The 20,391-nt window shown below is 36.7% G+C and overlaps 1 protein-coding gene and 1 pseudogene across 1 annotated transcript in view; one reads left to right on the plus strand and one right to left on the minus strand.

Moving 5' to 3' along the window:
* FOXP2 (forkhead box P2) overlaps positions 1-20,391 on the plus strand; it is a 493,504-nt gene that overhangs the window by 250,488 nt on the left and 222,625 nt on the right. The window lies entirely within an intron of this gene.
* On the minus strand, positions 18,223-18,849 carry LOC118711604 (annotated as a pseudogene).

The raw sequence follows: 20,391 nt of genomic DNA on the forward strand, positions 1-20,391 counted from the left end.
CTTTGTAAGCAAACATTAGCTTTGAAACTCAATTCCATTAGGTTGTATGACTACTGTGTGTGTTTTTTTTATTTTTTTATTTTTTTATTTTTTATGGTCTCACCAATAATATATGTCTTCTCTGAGTGAACAGCTATCTTTAAAACATGAATGTAGAATTGCCTTATCAGGGAAACTATCTAATATGAGATACTTGATTGGAGGAATTGTTCTTCAGGAAGGCACACAAAAAATTATAGTGGGAGATATGATATGAAAGTGATGAACTTAAGCATGTCTGCCAAATAAAGAGTTTTCTAGATTTTAAAACAAGTAAGCATAGGTCAAAAGTAAACTATATAGTTTGAGGGATAAAATTTGTTTAGATGTAAGCATACACTTTCTCCTATGTCTGCTCAGGCAGCACTGTGTAGTTCTTTAGAAGTGTTTCATTCATCTCTGAAGATGACAAGTGTCAGGGGTCTTTGTGATGCACAGTCAGAAAAGTTTTGGTCCAGAGGTCATATAGTTACAGTGTGTTAGTCAGTAGCCCTCTCTCCTGTGGAATTAGCCTCATCTGAGTGTTTCCAAAGCAGGGCATATTCTGTAATGCACATCAGTTTACTAATGTGTTTGGCAACAGCTTTACGTGGAATAAAAAGCTGAGAGAATTCTTTATAATTAAAGGACAACAACTATTTTCCCTATTGAACTCAATGAAATCTCTTATAGTGGATGAGGAATGCATAGTTTAATAGAGAACATATATTCTGGAGTCAGAGTAAGTAATTAAATAGTATATTTTTGCCCTTTTGAACTTTTGTCATTAATGTCTTGTTTCATTTAAAATTCAACTTAATCAATTTTTAAAGATGTAGGTTTCATTTTAATATAAAGAAGTCATTTTAAATGAGCAGAATTTCCTCTTGAAACACAATGTACATTTTAAAAATGTCTTAAAATACTATCTGATTTAAATTCCCAAGGTTTGTTTTATAAACATCAACTAATTTATTTTCTACATATAACTAGAATTTAGGATTAAATAAAAATGAAAAAGGTTGCTAACACAAATTTCCTATTTTTCTGTCAGGATTTGAGAAGCAGATTAAGGAAATAACAGGTTGGAATGACCTCTTAACATGTGGTAATTTATGAAACTCTAATCCTAGAAAATTGGTGAGGTAGAATATAAACATATTGGCCTTAAAATGGACAGAATTGGGTTTGAATTTTACCTTCACTATTATCAGTTATTGACCATGGGCTAGTGACTGAATCTCTCTTATCTTTAAATTATTATTTGATGACATTTTATTCATTTACTTATTCATTCATTTTATCTTTAATATATAATACTTAACAAAATAGATATGTGTTGTGTGCTGGTATTTTTTGAGTTTATAATTCAGTGAAGGAGAGAGGTACATCATTTATCTAGTATGATATGTGGCATAGGTATCTACTTAATACATAAGTAGCATCAGTACATAATTATTAGTTTCAATAAGTACTCTAGAGAAAAATAATAAGATGATATGAAAAAGGAAGGCAGAGGGCATCTATATTAGATTGAGAAAATGATATTTAAACTAAAACTGAAGGATGGATGATTGGGAACCTGTCAGGAGCAAAAGGGTAGGGTGAGAAGTATGCTTGGGGGCAATTAAGAGTTCAGATTAGACATAAAATATCTGTAGAAAATTTGAAATAGCAACATTAAATAAGCTGTTTATTACACAAGTCTAATGATTAGAAGACAGTCATTATTATACTAATCCTAAATCTTTTCTCCAGAAACGGTTTTACACCTGCTTTGTTTATTTAAAAAAAATTACATATATTAGGGTGAAATTAATAAGAGCATGTAGATTTCAAGTGTACATTTCTGTGATACATGTTACAATTCTGAAGCTTAGTTTTGGCTTTATATTTGCCATGAATTTATAGTGTTTGTTATAGCCACTTTACATCTAAATTTTTTAAAGCAGAATAATACATTTAAGTGTGATTGTTATTCTGCTCTCAATGTTTTCTTCCTATAACTAATATCTGAAATATTTAAGACTTTTAAAAATATGTTTTTTATTTTATTTCACTTTATTTTATGTTACTCTCTAACTCCATAACTTCTTTCATTTCTTGTTCTACTTGATAACCTAAATGATGTTTTTCAGTGATCCTTTATGCAAATTATGTTCTTAAGCAAATATTGTGTCCTCTAAGAGTTTAATTATTATAAATCATAGTTGATAAGATATTTCTTGGTGTTGATACTTGGCATTCTCTTCTTATATACAGGCTGGGGCAAAAGTAGGTGGATTGCAGTATAAGTACGTGAAACGGAGTTTATTCTTGTATTTTTATTAATTAATTATTGTATTATTTTCCATATCAACAACTGTAAACCTGCTCTGTCTCACACTGTCCAATAATCATAGGTAAATTTCTAATACGATATTGTCATACTAACATACAGGTCTAATCATTTTTATTCGTTTCTTGCAGTTAGTCTTTGTGGTATATTTATTTTTTCTATTTTTTCCCCCTAAAATTAACATTGACAGTATCTCAATTGAACTTTTTTCAGCAGACATCAGCCTATAGTTCTCTTCAGATTGACTTCAAGTCACTGATAAACCCATGGCACACTATATTAGTCCTGTGCTATTTAAAAAGTAATGTTGGCAAGATAGTCAGACAAAGTTGAATAAGAGGACTTAAAAGTATATCTGGGTATATTATGTTAGCCTTCTCCAAGGCATTTCGAAGTGCCATTTCTCTGTTATAAAAGAAAGTTTATTGGATGGCTTCATGAAATACTCAGCAGTATAACTTGTGCCCTGACTGGTGTGCTCAGTTGGTTGGAGCATCGTCCCATACGCCAAAGGATGAAGGGATGGACTCCCCTCAGGGCACATTCCTAGTTTAGTTTGTGGGTTCAATCTGGTTGGGCGCATACAGGAGGCAATCAATTGATTTCTCTCTCTCTCTCTTCTGCTATCTCTAAAATCAGTAAACATATCTACAAGTGAGGATTAAAAAAAAAGAATACATGTATTACTTGACTAGAGATTTGAATATTGATTGATTAGCATGATTTTTTTAATGACTTTTACATGAAAGTTAAGTTTGCTTTCAAATTTGTAGTAATATATTTTTAAGATGATCACTTACATCTTAGATAAAGCCTGCTTTCTATTCAGCACAGTGAAGACATTTTACGTCTTTTATATTTTTGAAAAGTGTAGTTGAAGGCAAATGTTTAATTAAGATATTATTTAAGTTCTACAATGGGTGTCATCTTGCTCACCTGATTATGAAGATTGTTTAAAAGTAATCCTTAATATATTCCTTTGACTTTTTGGCTTTCTTTTCTACTTTTTTATCACACATAGTAGGCATGTGAGATGTCTGATAATGCCTTTGCCTTCTTTGCAAGTCTAAGTGATTTATGTTAACTGCCTCTTTCAATAAATCTTCAGCAAATTTAATATTTTAATAAATGTTTAAAATTGCCTTTAAAACCACTTATTTACTTATACTGTCTAATATATAAAAGAGTAATATGCAAATTGACCATCACTCCAACACACAAGATGGTTGCCCCCATGTAGACACAAGATGGCCAGCAAGGGAGAGCAGTTAGGAGGGATTAGGTCTGCAAGGGAGGGCAGTTGTGGGCAATCAGGCCAGCTGGGGAGGGCAGTTGGGGGGGACCAGACCTGCAAGGGAGGGCAGTTGGGGGTGATCAAGCCTTCAGGGGAGGTTAGTTGGGGTGATCAGGCTGGCAGAGGAGGGGAGTTGGGGGCAACTGGGCCTGCAGGGAAGGGCAGTTGGGAAGATCCAGGCGTGCAGGAGAGAGCAGTTAAGGGGACCAGGCCTGCAGGGGAGGGCAGTTAGGGACAATCGAGCTGGCAGGGGAGCAGGTAGGCATCAATCAGGCTAGCAAAGGAGTGGTTAGGAGGTGATCAGGCTGGCAGGCAGAAGCAGTTAGGGGTAATCAAGAAGGCAGGCAGGCAAGCAGTTGGGAGCCAGCAGTCCTGGAATGTAAAAGGCATGTCTGACTTCCCCTGTAAGATCAGGCCTAAATGGGCAGTTGGACATCCCTTGAGGATTAGAGAGGTTCAGGCTGAGCTGAGGGACAAGCGCCTCTCTCCCCCTCCCCCCATCCCTGTGCAGGAATTTCATGCACTGGGCCTCTAGTTTAAAATAAATATTGAGCTTCAGTTGTCTTCAGAACTCTGTAGTAGTTCCAGAAGAAAACTAAGTTTAGATTCACTTGGGGAATTTGAAGTCTACCCATTACACATCAGAAATATTAACTATGATCAATACAAAGGAAACTTTGATTATGAAATGATGATGGAGATCATCTGTTCTAAGTCCTTGTCCTAAATTTCTTACAAATTAGGACATTTCCATTTTGGCCAAAGTAGTAATTGACAGAGTTGGGAGAAAACTTGGGATCTTTGCTTTAGAAATAGTCATTGGGTTTAAATTGTGCTCAGTCATTGACATTGGTTAAGCTGCATTAAGTCCTCTGATTTTTTTTTCTTTGTTTGATGGCTCTCAGTACAATATGGATCTTATCTCTTCTTTGCTGAAACAGCATATGAAGGCTCCTGGCACAGAGTCTAGAACATTATTGGAGTATAAAAAATATGTTTTTCCTTCCCAATTCATTTCTTCTCTATCACTTTGCTAACCTCTCTTCAAAGACAAATAGAAATAAAACAAAATTTGTTCATACATTTCTCAGCAAATATTGAGAAGGTGTGTCAGATGGTAGGGAGTTAAATTTTAGTAAAAAAGTTCCTTTCCATGTTCTTTTTTTTAATATTAATTTTTTACAGAGAGAAAGGGAGAGGAATAGAGGGTTAGAAACATTGGTGGGAGAGAAACATCGATAAGCTGCCTCCTGCACACCCCCTACTGGGTATGTGCCCACAACCAAGGTACATGCCCTTGAGTCCACAGGCCACCACTCTATCCACTAAGCCAAACTGGTTAGGGCTCCATGTTCTTTTTTATGAGCTGTTCCTGTAGCATTGACACCTGGTGAGTCTCTAGTCCCTTACTTTGCTTGGCAGTTTTGGTCCCTGATTCTGCTTTTGACTCTTCTTTATCTCTGTGGGAATCTCTTCCCTGATCCACCTTTAATGTTGATGTTTCCCTAATGCTGCCTCCTCCCCTTTCTATTCTCCTCATTTTATGGTATCTTAGTAATCTCATCATTATCACTCTTATTTTTCTGATAAGATTTTTACTGATAATGATTTTTATTTTCAAGAGTTGTTGTGAGGTTAAAAAAAGAAAGTGTGAAAAGTGGGTGCCTTGAGCCCAACTTTTTTCAATCCACATTTTAAAACTTTTTTTATTTAAATAGTTTACCTCGAGTAATTTTGATAAGGTATGATTATTCATATAATTCTAATTGATTTGAAGAAAATTAAGATGTAGCATTAAATATTAAAAAAGCATAAATAAGATATAGGCTAACACCATTTTAATAAAAGAGTATTTGTTTCTCTAACTTTTTAATATTGACAAATTGATTTATAGAAACTTTTATATAAAATATTTACATAAAATATTTTATATAAAAGTGATATGAATCCATAACTTTTAAATTTAAATATCTGGGTTAAAACCCCACAAAATCTTCATATTCTATATTATATGAAATGGGCTTAATGAGTTTGTAGTTTCAAAAATATAAACAATTTGTCCTCCCAAATAAAACAAAAACAAAACTCTTTTATTTTTTATTATTATTATTTTTTAATATATTTTATTGATTTTTTTACAGAGAGGAAGAGAGAGTGATAGAGAGTCAGAAACATCGATGAGAGAGAATCATTGATCAGTCATCTCTTGCACACTCCCTACTGGGGATGTGCCTGCAACCAAGGTACATGCCCTTGACAGGAATCGAACCTGGGTCCTTCAGTCTGCAGGCCAAGGCTCTATCTACTGAGCCAAACCTGTTTTGACAAAACAGAGCTCTTTTATTTGTTTGTTTGTTTATTTATTTATTTGTCTATTTATTTATTTATTTATTTTAAATATATTTTTATTAATTTTTTACAGAGAGGAAGGGAGAGATAGAGAGCTAGAAACGTTGATCATCAACCAGCTGCCTCTTGCAAACCCCCTATCGGGGATGTGCCCGCAACCAATGTACATGTCCTTGACCGGAATCGAACCTGGGACCTTTTAGTCCGCAGCCCTACGCTCTACCACTGAGCCAAACCGGTTTCGGCAAAACAAAGCTCTTTTAATGAATAGTATGCCTTTTCACAATTTCTCTCTCATTGAGTCTTTTTTATAAAAGGAAGTTTTACTTATATAGAAAAGTCTTACTCTTTTAAAAACTTCTATAATATTCCTAAATAATATATATACTTAAAAATCTTCACTCTTAGCCTTTTTTATAAAGCATTAAATCAAATTATATTAAAATATCTTCTCATTTCATATTATTGGAAAGATGACAATTTTACAAGGCAAGAAAATTTTGTTCTCCTTTTCCAAATAGATTGAGGAAGGTAAGTCAAGAAGCTCCCAAAAGCAGAGAAAGTAATGACAATACTAAAAAGCACTTAAATCAGAGGAAAATAAGTCCAAAACAAAATTCAGGGTCATCTTTCCAATTCAGCTGAGTGGCAAAACAGTCTAAAATATCTGAAATACATAGTCAGCCTTTCTTATTTGTGACATATGGCTTAAGTAACTTGATACTGAGAAAGGGAGTGTGTTGTTAATACAGTAATATAGGTATGGCTTTATGTATAAAAATTAGAATTGAGCCTGGATGGTATTACTCAGTAGTGAGCATTGACCCATGAACTAGGAGGTCAGGGTTTGAATTCTGAGATCAGGGAACAACCTGGGGTTTGAGCTCTGTCTCCAGTAGGGGGCGTGCAGGAGGCAGCTGATGAATGATTCTCTGTCATCACTGGTTTTCCCATCTCTCTCTCTTTTTCTCCCTTCCTCTCTGAAATCAATACAGACAGCCTTGTTACTTGTATTCAGTACACTTTCTTTTAACTACCATTGTAAGAATTTGCATAATCATAAGCATGCCCTTGGGAGTATGCTACTCATGCAAATATCATCTGGCATGAATTGCCAGACAGGGGTGGGAGGAAGTCTGAGAACCACCCCTTGTCTAATTTTCAACTCAAGTTAAATTATTTAAAAGCCAATTATTATAGTAGTATTTTAAATCATGTTACAAAGCGTTTCCAATTCGTTACAATTAACTGTGATCTTTTAAGTATTGTATTTATTTGCATTTTCAGAAAAACTTCTGGTATTTTTCTAAATTGTTTGACTCTTCCAAAAGTTCACACACATGACAGGAGTTATATCTATTGTTTTGTAACTAACCATGCCAAAGTTAACGGTTTAAAGCAGCAACAAGTTATTTCTCATTCTGTGCGGTAGGAAAGGGGCAGGGGAGCTGCTGGCCAAGAGTCTCTGCTACTCCACCTGGCAATGAGGGGTCCCTCATGGAGCTGGTCAGCTTCATCTGGAGATGGGGCTGGGCTTGAATTTCCAAGAAAGCTTCACCACTTCTCAGGCCTCCTTCTGAGGCCTCTTATCACTCCCCTCCCCCACTTGTCTCTCACTATTCCCCACCTAGCCAGAACTTGCACTCAGCACTGTGGCTGGCTAACCTCAGAAAAGGCAAACAACAACAACAACAAAACAAACAGCCAGTCCCCTTAAGGCCACCTGGAAACTGGCTGAGCAACAATTACAGCACCTTCTGTTGGTCAGGAGGGGTCATTGACAGGAGAGAAAACAGACTCCAGCTCTTGATTTAGGAGGAACAGCCTGCACACGCAGGGAGAGGCGACACCCTGGGAGCCAGCTCTGGCAACTAGCTGCCTTCATAGCCACGTGAATTAAAATCAAATAAAAAACTCTGCACACAGCCTGCCAGTTCCTCCTATTCTCATATTACAAATAAGTTAAATCAGCAACCAGTTAAAAGCAGAAGTCATATTTCTTTTAAAAAAAGTGTTTTTATTGATTTCACAGAGAGGAAGGGAGAGGGAGAGAGAGACAGAAACATCAATGATGACAGGAAATCACCAATCAGCTGCCTCCTTCATGGAAATAGAGCCTGCAAGCCAGGTGTATGCTCTGACCTAGAATTGAACCCTGACCTTCTGGTTCATAGGTCAATGCTCAACCACTAAGTCACACTGGCCAGGCATACATACATACATACATACATACATACATACATATATATATATGTGTGTGTGTGTGTGTGAATATATATATATATATATATATATATATATATATATATATATATATCGATATATACATACACATATTTTTTTCTGGAAATTATTCCTGTGGGTCTTACTGAACTCACATTATTATTCCCAATATTTTAATATTATTTTGGATTTCTGAGTAAGCTGTTTTCAAATTTTGACTCAGTTGTTCAAATTATAGTTACTAAAAAATGGAAGGAAAAATAACTGGCTAGGAGACTTCATTTCTATATTGTAAACAGCCATTCATGTCTTTAGAGTAATTTTGCAGATAATTTCAAAGTATGGGTGTGGTTGTTGCTGTTATTCTTTGCCTCATTTTAATAGTTTAGCAATGAGGGTCACACTTGTTTATTCATTAGATGCTGATTGAGCCTCTGCATTGTGCCAATCATTGTGTTAGGCCTTGGGCGTCTGCTAGGAATAAGGAAGAGTCGTAGCACTCAAGGAACTTATAAGGTTATTTAAAAAGCTTATTTTAATTTAAGATAAATGTATCTGTCAAATTAACTTCCATAAGCAACTACTCACACATAGGATGCTTTCTGGAGCTTATGGAGCAATTTAAAGTATGAGTGACCCAGTGGTTAGCCGAACTGGCTGTACTAGTAATTCCAAGCTTTTATGTGTGAACGCAGATGCACATTGCCTTGTTTCCGTTATCTGCGAAAATGTGTTATCTGACACTTTAGAAAAACTGGGGTACCCAGGATATTGTGAAGAATTAAATGTTGACAGGGTTATATGTCACTGGATTTTAGCTTTCATATACTAATTATATAATCTTGGGAAAATCATATAATTTTTCTTGGCCCCAATGTGTTCAATTTTTTTTATTTTTTATTTTATTTTTTTAGAATTTGGGACTAGATGATTCCCACCCCCCTTCCTTTTTTTTTTTTTTTTTAAATCTTTATTGTTGAGAGTGTTACATATGTTCCCTTTTTTCTCCTGTTGACCCGTGGACTGGGTGATTTTCAGATGCTATGAAAAACACCAGCTAAGCACTACTTCCTTCTTTTTCTCTTAGTTCTCTCATAAATGAAAAAGCAAATGTTTGTACGTATGAACTAGCTTTAGTGGCATAAGAAATACGGAATCAGAGAGAGAGGGAGATGGCTTTGTTGTAGCTCTGGAATCTTGATGAGGAGAGAGTGCGGGGGGTGAGAGTACTCCTTGGGGATTGCTTCTTACCCTGGGGTTTGATTTGTAAGCCATTACCCCAGCCCTCACCACCCCTTCTTCCCTGAGTCTGTCTAAATAAGCTGCAGCTACTTATGAGAATGTGTTGTCTGATTTAACTTGTGTCAGAAGTGGGAAGAGGAAAAAAGGGGATAGAAAAAACAATTTTTCCCCCTGACACTTTATTGTGTTAAAGGTCTCATATACCTTTCTTCTATTTACATACCTACAAATGCTCAAGTGTAATCAAGGAAATGGTGCTAATTTCACCAGCCTGAATTTGCTTTAAAACACCAAAAAAGTAGATTTTTTCTTGTATTTACTTTGAATGTTTTAAACTTGATTTATCTGTTTTCATTGCATATGTATATTTGGCTTCTGAGAACAATGGCTTTTTGGTGGTCTGTCTGATCACAATGAGAGTTTGCTTTGTCATATTTTTGAAATATTATAATTTTCCTTTTAATGTCTGAATCATTAACCACCCTTTATTGCTGACATATTTGTTATTAAACTTTATTGCTAACCCTTATTTCTGACATTTATTATTATATTTGGCCATGCTTGTGTCCTACTTGTTTGTATTACCTTTCTGAGGTGGAATCTTAGCTTCATTTCTGTATTTTTATTTCTTTGGCTGAGAATCAAGATTACTATTTGTCTATATGTGTTTATAGCATGAATAAAATTCAAACTTTAGGCTATTTGCTTTACTATAGTTTGCATTATATCTTATGAATTGTTTTTGTTTCATATCTAACTAGATTAATTTTTGAACTCCAAAGCATTACCCTGTGACTTTGCCATTTTCCATTCCCTGTCTCTCCCCCTTCCTTCCTTCTTTTCTTTCCTCATTCCTTCTTCCCATCTTCCTTTCCAATTATTCAGAACTATTGCAAGTCTCTATGTTACATGTTTTTCCTCAATCTTTTTTGTAATGTCTTTTAACTTTCCCCCTCCATTTTATTAATATTATTTTAGTCAGTTTCCTAACATTCCTCTCAGATTTACTAAAAACAGCTTCCAGCTCAGGAAAAGTCACCAGCTACTCAGAGGTTAGCTGTGGTTTCTGTTTGTGCGTGTCAGGATCATCTAAGAACAAATCCTAGAAGACAGAAAAAGAATTAATGCTGGGACGCCTATTTTCAGCACAATATCTTTTTTGTATTCTAGTTCTTTAGCTGATATCTTCCTTTTGAGTTGAAATCCCAGACATATACATTCCAAGTTCATTATCATTGCTTTCTCAGTAATAGTAACTGATTGTCAAATACAACTGAAATGTATTACTTCAATAGGCATTGCAGTAAATATCTTGGAAATTTAGATTGATCATTATCACTGGATATTGTGATCTGAAGCATTATAATAAGTTTACATTTATTAGTTGTCTTTTTAAAATCAACTGATATGAGCATAAATCAATACATTCAATTATAACTTGCTAATAGTTCATTCAAGATGTAATGTATATACATTAATGTTAATATAATTACCTCTTAACTTCAGTGGCTAACATATATAGAAATTTCATAAGTGAAAACTGTATTTGAATAAAGCAATTACATATCACATTTTGAATACCTAGATCAAATAAGTCTTTCTGTGATGACGAAATGATCTGTACCATGCTGCCCAGCACCACTGCCGAATATGGCTACTGAGCACTTTAAAGTGGCCACTGCCATTGAGGAACTGAATGTTTAATATATGCTTAATATTCGGGAACTTGCATTTAAATAGCCACCTGTGGCTAGTAGCTACCATATGGGAAAGTACAGATCTAGAACCTTTTAAAAATGTATCTCACTGTAAGTGACACAATATTTAAGTAGAAATGTACAATCTACTTACTATGCTCATTTTATTTGTACTCATATATATGTTTTTATTGATTTCAGAGATGAAGGGAGAAGGATATAGAAACATCAATGATGAGAGAGAATCATTGATCAACTGCCTCCTGCACTCCCCACACTGGGGATTGAGCCCACAACCTGAGCATGTGCCCTTGACCAGAATAAAACCTGTGACCCTTCAGTCTGCAGGCTGACGCTCTATCCACTGAGCCAAACCGGCTAGGGCTTTTAAATTTTCTTAATTAGTTTCTATACTCCTCAGATTTTAATAGTTAATATATTAACATTTTAAAATAAACCTATTGCACAGCATATGGATATTCTCTTTAGAAAGTATAGATTATAGTTGATTTACTTAAATTACCAAAATCACATGGCCCAGAAGACAATTCCTTTAAAAAAAAAACTTTATTTTTATAATTATATCAAAGATAATTCCATTCTAACCTCTTCTCACTACATTGGAGTTTCCTGCCTAATTAACACATTTTAAGAGGGATTTAGACAAATTGAAAGGTATTCATGTGATAGTAACCAGGTTGGAAAATTACCTGTTAGACTGGTTAGCCTATTTTTTATTTTTATTTTTATTTTTTTTTGTTCTAGGGATAGCATGAAGACTAATAAGGTCTAAGCCTCAAAGAAATAGATTTGAGCTGAGTTCATAGAAGATGTTATAACAGAGCATTTCCAAGAGGGAGTTCTTTGTCACTGTGGGCATTCCTGCACACCTGGAATAGCCAATTAACGGAAATTCAAATGGCACAATGATGGCTAGATCTTTACAACCTTAGGTTACGGTTTTCATAGTCTTGAAAATGATCAGTGTTTAGGGAGAGGCAGGGTTTTGTCACTTTACTGTCAACCCATCCCTCGGTCTTCCCTGTCCTGCATGACTGAGTCCTGTAATGCCCCTGATGTAATGACAGTATTGGGAGAAGTCAGTATTTAGACTTTTCCATGGTCACTCTTTTCTCTACCATCTTTTATGACCTCCTGCTGAGCCTGAATAAGAACCATTCCTGAGAGACTGACCCAGTAAATATTAGCTTTTAGAATCTCCAATCATACCTAAATCATATTTATTGCAACCCTCATCTGGTGTGGGACCTAATTGCTCCTGTCCTCATCCGGAGGTCTCAGCTCACTTAGTCTCAAAACTCACTCTGATGACATGATACTCAGTGGTTTGCAGAGCTAAATTCCTAAAATGCAGTCAATTTGTGTAACTAGAATTCTACGATAGACCCATTTCCCTTATTATCCCGATGTTTGTCCACCCAGCAAACTCTTGGGCCATTGCTTGCCCTGGCCTCTCATTTTCATGACTGAATCTCTACCCCAGAGAATTCAGTCACCAGGAATCAGTCAGGTGAGTAACTTCAAGATAGCTGTGGCCCAGCAGAATTCTTAGCACCAAGTTTCTCTTTGCTCAGAAGTCTAAGTATCAATAACTTCCTAGATTTTCTGTAGCTATGCCTTCATACTCGTCAAGACCTTAAGCCACCTCAGCTTGGTTCTTCATACCTCACCTGAACCATGATTGCTGATTCTTGGCAATCTTTAAACTTCCATATTTTGCCTTCTTAGCTCAAACTTTTACCCCTTATCTTCCCTGGTACTGGCCCTGATGTAGTAGATGGGTTTAGTGAGGGGTCCTGCCTTGGGTTTGTAAACTTTTCTTCTTTTTTTATTTTATATTTTATTGATTTTCCACAAAGAGGAAGAGAAAGGGACAGAGAGTTAGAAACATCAGTGAGAGAGAAACGTCGACCAGCTGCCTCCTGCACATCTCCTACTGGGGATGTGCCCGCAACCAAGGTACATTCCCTTGACCAGAATCGAACCTGGGACCCTTCAGTCCGCAGGCTGACGCTCTATCCTCTGAGCCAAACCGGTTTTGGCAGATTTGTGAACTTAATGTATCACTGAAAAATCTTAAGATGGAACAGATAAGTTGAAACTTCTTAACATGCCAGTGAGATTCTTACTTCTTTCCATAGCATAGGGATAGTTGCCAGATAATGAGTTACTGTAGGTTTCAGAAGCAATTCAACAAAAGCAATAACAATATCTGACACAAATTGCATCCAGACTCAGGCTTAACATTTTCTTTTTGCTTTTTCCAAGTTTAAAACATCACAAACTGCTCACTATTTTCCAAATAGGCAAGAAAACTTGCAAAATTGAGATTGCGATTCTAACACCTGTGTGCTAAGCGCTGCACTACAAGACATTTGAGATTGTTATTGCTAATGTTCAAAGCACAGAGTCTGAGTGGTGACTGTCTAGCATCAGCAAATAAGCTCCCCAGTCAGTGTGTGGAGCTGACTTACTTGAAATTGGCAGGTGGTTTCTCTTTTCCATAGATTTCACTCTCCCTTTCCTGACAGTGCATGTGTTTGGTGACCTTGGCTGTTTATTTAGCTTCTGCATACATTCCTCAGGATTTGTTTTATGTGTGTGTGCTTTTTTGTTTCTTAGGTTTCTTGTTATGCTTGGCTACTACTTAGAAGGCGCAGGGGTGGTGGTCTGCTTTGGGTTGGCAGTCAAAACAAACGTGATACTCATTTTGAATATCTGGCTATGAGTTTACATATGAAACTATAAGTGCCATTTATATAAGTATGTTACTTGAATTGAGTTTGTTTTCAATTCTCCAGTTGTAGCTAAAGAAGTACCAACAAATTCCAAAATTGCTTACGAGTAAGGATCAGAAGTAATGTAAAGAGTGAGGATAAGCCACAAAAGGTATAATCAAACTGAAATAAGGGGGGAAAAGTCAAAATATGGTTTGTTTGTTTTTCCAGAGAATTTGGAGGTATCTCAACTGAAAGGGTTAAGGCTCTCGCCTTAACTTTCTCCTCCTCAGCACCTTCCTTGTTGTTCACTCGCTGTGCTGTTACAAACGGTAATCATGTTTCATGCCCCTTGACAGCATATGCTCGGATATGAGGAGGATGGGAATAAGAAAACAAAGAAATGTAAAAGTACAACAAACAAAAGGAATCTGTAAACAAAAGATATTTGCTTATTATTAACATTGCCATTACAGACACTCACAATGAGGTATTAGGAAGCATTCACATTTAGAGGGGTCTGTTTGGAGGGCTAACTTGGATCTCTCCACTCTTGGCTTCCAGAACACTTGTGTCTCCCAGAGGTGCTCTTCATATGCCTCTGGCTGTTTGTGTCCTGTCTCTTTAAATGGCTCCTCTTTGTAGGCCCATTCACTAACTACTGCTTCTCCAGGAGGGCATTGCATTCATTGTCTGTTCTTCCTCATGCCGGGCATATCCACGGGTGACTTCATCTGCCCTCACCATTTCAGCTGCCGTGTATACACCAGTTAATAGCCTGAACTTTTCTATTTCTAAGCTGTGATTTCTCCCCAAAGTTTTATTTTTATTTAATTCTAGCTGTTTATGGGACATCTTTCCCTAGTGGTAGTAGGGAATTTACATGGACCACTTACAAAATTGAACATTTTCCTTCCCCTGAATTGTTTTTCTCTAAAATCCTCTGAGTTCTAGAAACTCTAGGAGTCATCTTTGATTACTCACTCCAATGATTTTCCACACTGATCCAGGACAGTTCCAAATTCTGGTATTCAGGTGCCACTACTCCACTTGTTTGACAATTATAGCAATTTTGTAACTGGTTCCTCTGCTTCTATTACTGATCCTTTCAAATATATCTATACTATATAATAAATATATCTATACAAATATATCTATACAAATATATCTATACTAGAACCACTAATAAAAGCTTAGGTGGTTCTCGCCCCTAGTGTGTGATATCGTCACAAGATGGTCTTGCGCAATGCAGAGGCAGGGCCTGGCAGTCACTCTGCACCATGAGCTGGTCCCAGCATCTTTGCTGCCTTACGGAAGAGGTGGGTCCCTGCGGAGGAGGCAGGTCACAGCAGGGGAGGGCAGTTGGGGGCTATCAGGCCAGCAGTGGAGCAGTTAAGCATCAATTAGTCCAGCAGGGGAGCAGTAATGGGGTGATCAGGTTGACAGGCAGGTGAGCGGTTAGGAGCTAGCAGTCCAGGATTGTGAGAAGGATATCTTACTGCTGGTTTAGGCCCAATGCGGTATCAGGCCTAAACCAGCAGTTGAACATCCCCAAAAGGGTCCCATATTAGAGAGGGTGCAGGCCAGGCTGCGGGACACCTCCTCTGTGCACGAATTTCATGCACCGGGTCTCCAGTGCAGTAGTCAACAAACTGTGGCTTGCAAGCCACAAGCGGGTCTTTGGCCTCTTGAGTTTTTAGCAAAGACCAGCTTAGGAGTACCCTAATTAAGTTAATAACAATTTATCTACCTATATAATTTAAGTTTATAAAATTTGGCTCTCAAAATAAATGTCAATCCTTATACGGTTGATATTTGGTTCTGTTGACTAATGAGTCTGCCGACCACTGCATATATAAAATTAAGTTATGTTTAGTTTATTTCCTTGCTTAAGAAAACCTTCAGTTGTTCACTGTTACCTTCAGGATAAGATCCACGCTATTTGAAATGACATCCTATTATATATTGCTCTTGTGCCAAGTTACTCACCCAGGCTCCCTGATGCAAAACTTCAAGCTCCTTGATGCACAGCTTAATCTGAAGCAATCCTGTTTATAGTTCTCTATACTACATAGTGCTCGTTGCTATATAGTTCTTATATTTGATTATGTTATCCTCTACCTGGCATAAATCCTCATTCTTTTCAAATCTCAAATATTCTCTTTTTCAGAAAGAATTCCAAACAATTCTTCCTAACCAATTTAGGTATTGTTCCTATTTGCTCCCACAAAAATGCTATCCATATATATTATGCTATATTAAAATTAACTTTTATATACCTGTCACCGTCAAACTACTGTTAACTTTTAAAAATTGGATTGTTCCTCTTTTAGTTCTCATCAGTAAACACAGAATCGAGATAGAATAAATGCTCAACAAATGTTTCACCTACTTAATAAGATAAAGTAGTAAATGAGCACTAAGTATTTGAAGATGGCCCTTGTTGCCTTTGTGTTTTACACATCAGAGCCCTGAATAGAGCTGCTATTCATCCCGCGTGTTCAGCCAGCCTCCGTCAGGCACACGAAAGGGCCGTGTTCCTTTGCAGCTCATCCCTTTGACACTGCGTTTCCCTGTGATTGCACTCTGCCTGTTGCATTACCTGACCACACACTCAAATGTCCTGAATGTGAGGCTTGGAAAATCAGAGATACTCCTATATCTTCCCTCTTCATGTTGCCTTTATAAATGGGAACTATAGTGTGTGTGTGTGTGTGTGTGTGTGTGTGTGTGTGTGTGTGTGTGTACTTTGAAGCGATTAGTCACGTTTTCAAAAGGAAAAAAAGGTCACTCTGACAGGATACGCTATGCCATATGCAGGATTCCACCAGAATACATTAGATGATAAGAGTAAAGCTGGTCATCTGAAACACAGGAAGGAGGAATTGCTTCAGAGCGTTCGTTCTGCGCTTTCTGAGCAGCTCATTCTATTCCTGACTCTCTGGTTGACTCAGTGCTCACTGCTGTTGACCTTCACGTAGTGGTAAACTTAAAAATACATAGAAAAACTAAAGTGAGAAGTGTATATGTAATTGAGAAGCATGGAGTAGGAAACATCATGACTGGAATGCTTAAGCTCTATTTTTATCACAAGATATTAAACTCAACTTAATTTTACAAATTGGCATGTTGTTGAACTCATGATAAAAAAGGAAACATGTTTTGCTGATTAGGATGCATAAAGATTTCAAAAGTGTGTACCTGGAATAGCTTCTTTTTCTTTCCTATTTTTATGCTATAATATGTCAAAGGAAAAGATTTTAGATCTATAATAGTTTTATGAAATATGAAGAGTATTAAAATAATGAAATAAATGTAATTGTGATGTGATAGGTATTATGGCCATTAGTTAGCCCTGGTGCTTTGATTACTAAAACATGAAGCTAGTCCAACTTTTTCTCTTTGGAAAGGAAATATTTAAAGTTTTGCTATTCTGATCATGTAACAATTCACATTATTCCTACTAGGGAGTATGAATTTACTATAGATAACCCTTAGCTTTGAGGAGTTTATCATTAAAATGCAAATAATTCCTACACAATGTTGAGTATAGGGGCCATGTTATGAACTGCCTTACTAGTGACATACATTTTCAGTAGCTTTTTTTTTAATGTTAGAAACAAGCAACACGAAATTCTCTTTTGGCTCCATGTTTGGCCTCTGTCTTCTGATCTCACACCACATTCCCCTCTGCTCCCTTAGTCCCCACTGGCCTTCCAGTTTATCTCCTGTCATTCTGTCTGGTACAAGCTCTGCTTTCTGCTTGGAATGCTTCCTTTCTGTCCCCCACAAACACTCTCCTAAATAGACACAAGCACATGCTACAATAATTCCTGTCCATATTTCAAATTTTAACTAATGTATTCCTTCCTTCTGGGGCATTCCTTAACCCTCTAAAACAGATGAAGTCCTGGGTAGTGATCATTCACAGCACTTATTGCTGTTTCTGGTTATACCTTATTTATGGGGTGGTTTGATGAATGCCTGTCTTTGAGGTCGGAGACTATTTTCTTTTGCCCATCTTTTCTCTTCTCTTCTCTTCTCTTCTCTTCTCTTCTCTTCTCTTCTCTTCTCTTCTCTTCTCTTCTCTTCTCTTCTCTTCTCTTCTCTTCTCTCTCTTCTCTTCTCTTCTCTTCTCTTCTCTTCTCTTCTCTCCTCCCTCCCTCCCTCCCTCCCTCCCTCCCTCCCTCCCTCCCTCCCTCCCTCCCTCCCTTCCTTCCTTCCTTCCTTCCTTCCTTCCTTCCTTCCTTCCTTCCTTCCTTTCTTTCTTCTTTCTTTCTTTATTTCTTTCTTTCTTTTTATTAGATTTATTTTATATTGCATTTACTCCTGGGCCGTAAGTTTTTGTTTTCTCAGTTTCCTTTGGGTATCTTTTCCTCCTGTGCGGTCTTCTTTTCTGGTTCGGGAACAATGTGCTCTTTCTCAGTGAGATCATCTCACCATGGCAGGGAGAGCTCGCGTGTGGGTTAATCCGTCCATGAGCTCTGGATGTTCTACACTGCATCTTGGGAGCTTTGACCACCTGGATGTGCTCAATGGCCAGAGAGTCTACATCTAGACCCTTAAGTTCAGCATCACTCTGGGCATTTTTAAGCTTGTGCAGCAAACATTCAGCACTCTTTATGGCACTGACCCTGTGTCCAGCCCCATCGTTTCACCTGGGCTCACCTACCAACCCCACCACTGTAAGGACGGAACGGCACACACTGTTTCTGTAAAGTGACATCCTTCAGAAACTTGGTGGCTTTTCATATATATGCCTACCCTTGATGGCCCGGGCAGTTTCATGCGTGCTCTTAAAGTGAACATGAAGATTTGAGCCTCTGGATTTGCATGATTTAGTGGGGTTTCCTGGGTGTAGTGAATAGCGAACCATTTTCATAGGTCACCTCTGGCCACTTTGGGGAGGAGCTGCCCATTGTATTTTCAATCTGACTCAGTTCTTGGCACGTAGTGGACTAGATGAATGAATGAATGAATGAATGAATGAATCGCTGTTTGTTCTTTACTCCACTACCAGAGATTTCTGGTTATAATATTAGTGCAATTATGGCACTTTTCCTCTCATGCCTTCTTACTGTTTATACAGCCTGTAGAATATTTTTTCATGATATATAAGGCATTTTATTATTTCTCCCCAACATACAAACCCAACCAGACTTCCATCCACACTATATATGTTTTTCCCCTCCCAATTTTGTCCTTCCTTTGAGGGGAGAAGCCGTTATATTCTTGTTTTCCTTAAACTAGACCAAATGATACTCTTCCTGTGCTCTTGTGTTATCCAGGAATGTCCTTCTATTTCCTTTTTAAATTATCAAAATCGATGTTTTAAAGATTTAGCTTAGGTATGATTTATTCTTTGAAACTTTCCCTTGTCCCCTGCCCATCCTGTTTAATTTTTTAAATTTTTATCTTTATTGTTGAAAATATTACATATATGCATAATCCTACAAAAAGTGTTTGTTCCTTTCCTTCAAATGTATTTTATTCTGGTTTGTAAACTAGTTCATTTTATGCCAAAGCCATATGCTCCTCTAGTGATAAACAGGTTTGCTTATTTACGAACTACCTAGCATTCAGGATATAAGTTGCGGACAGAGTTAACAGGTATCCAGGCTTATAGCAACCTGTGGTTTGGCTTCTTTATTTTATTTTGCTATTTCATTTGATTTATAAAGTTTTTCTTTTTAATTTTTATTTTGCAATTAAATTTAGAGGGATGACATTTGTTACAAAGATTATATGGTTTTCTAATGTACATTTTTATGATACATGATCTGTATATTGTACTTTTTACTAGCCATCCAAAGCCGAATCATTTTCTATCACCATATATTTGACCCTTTTCTCTTGTAACCACCCTTTTAGCAGGTAACCACCAACAATATTATTGTTTGTGTGTATGAGCTTTTGTTTGTTTTACTTGTTTGTTCATTTATTACTTTTAATTTTATATCCCATATATAATTGAAATCATATGATTCCTAACTTTTTTTCTGGTGGACACTTGGCTTACTATGATATTCTCAAAGTCCATCCATGTTATTGCAAATGGCAGTATTTCACCTTTTCTCATGGCTGAGTAATATTCTATTGTTTATATGTACCACATCTTCCTTATCAAATCATCTATTGAAGGACACTTCAGTTGTTTCTATGTCTTGACCACCTTGAATAGTGCTGCAATGCATATAAGGGTGCATATGTTTTTGCAAATAATTTTTTTTTCAAATTTTATATACCCTGAAGAGGGGTCACTGGATCATATGGTAATTTTGTTATTAATTTTTTGAGGAACCTCCATACTGTTTTCCATAGTGACTTGTTTATACTACATGCACAGACAGGATATATCAAGCTTCTTGAATTGTTAAAATTGAAAAATAAAATAACCCGACAAAAAAGTTATATGTCTCCAATAATTTAGTAAATAACTTTATAAGGAATATTTAAATATAAGGTAAATAAAAAAAAATGGATTGTTTCTGC

Source organism: Pipistrellus kuhlii, unplaced genomic scaffold (assembly GCF_014108245.1).
Source record: "Pipistrellus kuhlii isolate mPipKuh1 unplaced genomic scaffold, mPipKuh1.p scaffold_m20_p_10, whole genome shotgun sequence".
Lineage (NCBI taxonomy): Eukaryota > Metazoa > Chordata > Mammalia > Chiroptera > Vespertilionidae > Pipistrellus > Pipistrellus kuhlii.